Genomic DNA, 4,779 nt, shown 5'->3' with positions numbered 1-4,779 from the left:
TTTGGTATATTACGTTTTAAGAATGTGAACACGAAAATGCCACCTGCATTTTATAGTTTTCTTTTTTTTTTTGAGTTGGAGTCTCACTCTGTCGCCCAGACTGGAGTGCAGTGGCCGCTCCCGGCCACTGCAGCCTCGATTTGCTGGGCTCTGGCCATCCTTCTGCCTCAGCCTATAGTTTTCAATTAAAATAAAATTTTGGCAATTAAAGTGCTAGCGGTAGCCTTTTCTAAAGGGTCTCACTTTATTGTTATTTGTTTATGGTATTTCAGGAGTTAGTACTTCATACACAAATTGCTGAGAGATAAGAGCTGTGATGTGTGGAAGGTATAGGAAACCTACTTATAGATGAGAGGAATGCCAAGGAAGCTTATATATCACCTCAAGTTTACATTTCCAGAGCACTTTTTTTTTTTTTGAATTGGAGTCTCACTGTATTGCCCAGGCTGGAGTGCAGTGGCACACTCACAGCTGCCCCAGCGTCGGCCAGCTGGGCTCCAGCGATCCTTCCACCTCAGCCTTCCAAGTAGCTGAAACTACAGGCATGTGCTACCATGCCCCAGCTAATTTTTGATTTATTGTAGAGATGAGGTCTTGCTAGGTTGCCGGGGCTAGTCTCGAACCCGCAGGCTCAAGCAATCCACTTGCCTTGGCCTCTCAAAGTGCTGGGATTACAGGTTGAGCCACCGAGCCCAGCCCAGAGCACATTTTAAAAAATTATCTTTTTATGTCTGTATTGCCCTATAGGATTATTATTAAATAGTCAAGACTTTTCAAGGACAACCCTATCCTAGACTATTTTATAATCCTGGAAAACATATAACTTTATTAACTTTGGAGTAGCAAGTATTATTCTTTTTTATTTCTAAGTTTCAGTGTTCTTTCCTTTTAATATGTTTAATTGAAATACAAACCCATAGTAGAAATTATTAAAAATCAAATTGAAAAGTTCATTGGATTTACTTAGCCAGTTAAAAGAAATGAATATTTTAATTGGTTTTTGAGGATTGCCAATGAACAAAGTTAGATTTCTGTAAAATGGAAGTAAGAATGCTCATGACTGAACTGTGGTAGCCCTGTTGACATTCAGGAAGGATAAACCTTTAAATCTTCTAAGTTCCAGGGCAACCCCCTTGGGTCCCTGCCCACTGTGGGAGCTTTTCTGTCCTCTCAATAAATCCTGCTTTCAACCAAAATAAAAAATAAATCTTCTAAGATCCAAAATTTCTGATTTTTTTTGTTTTTTATGACAAGAGTCTGAAATTTGGACAATAGCTTAAAATCAAAGTCATGACCTGGGGTAATGTTGACTCTATAGAAATGTGTTCAGGAATGGTAATCTTTGCTAAAAAAAAAGAGTATTCTTTAAATTGATCAAAAATTTAAGTCTTTATTATTCTTTTACTAACAGTTGGTTCAATGAATGTTTGCTACTGTCTTTCACATTGAAATTTACTTGTAGGACATTTGGTAAGCTCAAGAACAAGTTATTATGTCAGAAGCAACATACCTTGGTGATTGCCTTATCTGCTGGTGATGATGGTCAGGTTTTTGTCTGGGATTGGACATTTCAGTTTGCCATATAAAAGTACTGTTACTGATTAAAACTGACTTGTTGTTGTGTACATTCTCAACAACAGCTATGTTAAAAAAGAACCTTTATGAAGTGTTGAACTAGGATTGAAAATGAGGTGAGATCATAAGGAAAAGTTTTAATGAGAGAAATAAGATAAAAAATGTGTCTGATTCTTAAAGTTTTACGTGTATAGTTTGATACTATAGAATGGAGAGTACTAAATACTGAACTTTAGAAGCACTTTATCATAGATTCCTTTGTACTTGGCTACTTTTTTGAATTTTATTTATGTAACTTTTTGCATTTACATTTTTATTCCAAGATGGATGCTAATAATAATGCCACCTTACTTTTTTTGCATTACAGTTTTTAGAGACATTTCTCAAGTACTACTTTATTTATTTATACATGATTCAGGTACATTGAGAAAAACAAGTATACTATTGCTATTTCACAAATGAGAAAACGAGTAAAAGAGGTTCAGTAATGAAAGCTCAGTAACTACTGTTTAAGGCCCTGTAGTCAGTATCAGGACCAGACTCTTCCTTGTAATCCACTGTCTTTTAATCATAGCTCATTGTTAATGTAGAAATGGATTGATAAAGAATATTTTGGGAAGTTTTAATTGAACTTTGAACTTAAAAATTTAACTTAGAGACATAATGCTCCTGGAAAAGGGGGTCTAAGTAACCCTAATTGAAAAGAGATAATAACTGGAAATTTACATAGACCTTGAACATTTACAAATTTTGGTTAAAAAAAATTTTTTTTTTGGTTTTTCCTTTCACGCATGCCAACTCTGGCACATCTCCATTTCTTTTCTCTCTCCTTTCTCTAATAAACGTTGTTTGAAACTTAAAAAAAAAGGTTTTTTTTTCTAGTTGGGATCTTACTCTGTTTCCCAGGTTGGAGCAGCCCTGACCTCCTGGGCTCAAGTGATCCTCTTACTTCTCCTCTTGGCCTCTGGAGTAGTGAAACTACAGGTGGATGCTACCATGCCTTGCTGAGTTTTTTACACTCATTGTAATAAATTGATGCTTAGTAGAAGAATCATTGGTGAGAGCATGTGATTGACCAAGTTTAGAATCTGTCGAGACACAGATTTGCTATAGGCTTATAAATACGGTGTGAACTCTTTTAATGTTGAAATAAAAGGATTTTTTTTTTTTGGAGGATGGGCCTCTTTTAGTACAGGCTTCCCCCGGTAGGTAAATGCTCTAAGAACTCATCAGGATCAGTGTACCAGCTAGTGTTGTTGTGAGAGGCTGCGTTCAACTTCAGTGAATTTCTTCTGGAGATTCTTTCAATGCGTTTGCCCCTTTCATGATGGGTGATTTACGAGTGTACCTGTCCACACCACACTGAGTGTTCAGTTTTTGACCAAAAACAGCATGACCCCTGTGCCCCACCCTCCCTGTTCACTGAATGAAATGACTTTTTTGTTTGTTGCCCTGGTTGAAAAAATTCCTCAAAGGAAACGTTTTGCCAATGTGGAAGAGGTAAAACAAAAGACAACAGAAACACTGAAAGTCATCAAAATTGATGAATTAAAAAACTGTTTTGAGCTTGGAAAAAGTATCTTGATAGGTGTATTGCATCAAATGGAGAGTAATTTGAAGGAGATTGAAATTTAAACATGTAAGAATAGATATGCTCTCTGAGACCCCAACTTCTTTGTACCTGAGAGGCTGCGACCAGCGCCTCTGTGGTGCTCACCATGCCACAAAACGAGTATATTGAATTACACCGTAAACGCTATGGATATCGTTTGGATTACCATGAGAAAAAGAGAAAGAAGGAGAGTCGAGAGGCTCATGAACGTTCAAAGAAGGCAAAGAAGATGATTGGTCTGAAGGCTAAGCTCTATCATAAGCAGCGCCATGCTGAAAAAATACAAATGAAAAAGACTATCAAGATGCATGAAAAGAGAAACACCAAGCCAAAGGATGATGAAAAGACTCCACAGGGAGCAGTACCTGCCTATCTGCTGGACAGAGAGGGACAGTCCCAAGCTAAAGTACTTTCCAATATGATTAAACAAAAATGAAAAGAGAAAGTGGGAAAATGGGAAGTCCCTTTGCCTAAAGTTCGTGGCCAGGGAGAAACAGAAGTATTAAAAGTTATTCGAGGCGGGCTCGGTGGCTCAGCCTGTAATCCCGCGCCTTTGGGAGGCTGAGGTGAGTGGATTGCCTGAGCCCGCGGGTTCAAGACCTGCTTGGACAACTTGGCGAGACCTCATCTCTACAGTAAATCAAAAAATTAGCCGGGCGTGGTAGCGCGCACCTGTAGCTCCAGCTACTTTGAAGGCTGAGGCAGAAGGATCGCCAGAGCCCAGCAGGTCGAGGCTGCGGTGGCCGGGAGCGGCTACTGCACTCCAGTCTGGGCGACAGAGTGAGACTCCGACTCAAAAAAAAAAAAAAAAAAAAAAATTATTCAAACGGGAAAAAGAAAGAAGAAGGCATGGAAGAGGATGGTTACTAAAGTTTACTTTGTTGGAGATGGCTTTACAAGAAAACCACCCAAATATGAAAGATTCATTATTACGTTTCAAGAAAGCCCATGTAATGCATCCTGAACTGAAAGCCACCTTTTGTCTGCCAATACTTGGTGTAAAGAAGAATCCCTCATCTCCACTATATACAACTTTGGGTGTTATTTCCAAGGGGACAGTCACTGAGGTCAATGTGAGCGAGTTGGGCCTTGTGACACAAGGAAGCAAAGTCATTTGGGGGAAATATGCCCAGGTGACCAACAATCCTGAAAACGATGGATGCATAAGTGCAGTCTTACTGGTTTGACAAAAGTTTCATACAAGGACTTTCTCCCCCGAGGGTCAGGCATTGTAACAAGATGGCCGCTTGTGCTGCAGCTCGTGACTTCTAAAGCAGGGTTCTGGGTACTTGAGAATGGAAGGATGGTATGAATGACTACAAATGTCCCAATAACAAGGTGAACATGTCCACATTATGTAACTATACTCACACCTGAATGAGCTCTTCATGGACCCAATCACTTTAGAGCAAAAAAGGATAGTAGCGCTTCACTGATAGCTGGATCCTTAAAAGAAGTGCTGCCAAGGAAAACTGCTACTGCCTGCTACTGGTTCTTCTGGAGCCGCTCAGAAGACGAGCTTTCTGAAGGAGTCAATTCCTGATGTGATCTGACAGAATCCAGATAGAGGAAGCGCTAAGGTCAAGATCTGT

The 4,779-nt window shown here is 39.3% G+C and overlaps 1 pseudogene across 1 annotated transcript; it reads left to right on the top strand.

The window, feature by feature from the left end:
• The first annotated feature begins 3,251 nt into the window (after positions 1-3,251).
• On the top strand, positions 3,252-4,383 carry LOC103258580 (annotated as a pseudogene). Its single transcript, XR_002481871.1, has 2 exons — positions 3,252-3,703; positions 4,013-4,383. The product of XR_002481871.1 is annotated as a ribosome biogenesis protein NSA2 homolog (transcript).
• The last annotated feature ends 396 nt before the right edge of the window (positions 4,384-4,779 follow it).

This window comes from Carlito syrichta, unplaced genomic scaffold, assembly GCF_000164805.1.
Source record: "Carlito syrichta isolate Samal-C Ts95f unplaced genomic scaffold, Tarsius_syrichta-2.0.1 Scaffold302299, whole genome shotgun sequence".
Lineage (NCBI taxonomy): Eukaryota > Metazoa > Chordata > Mammalia > Primates > Tarsiidae > Carlito > Carlito syrichta.
The sequence above is the reverse complement of the archived record's forward strand: the minus strand, read 5'-3'. Positions and strand labels throughout refer to the sequence as shown.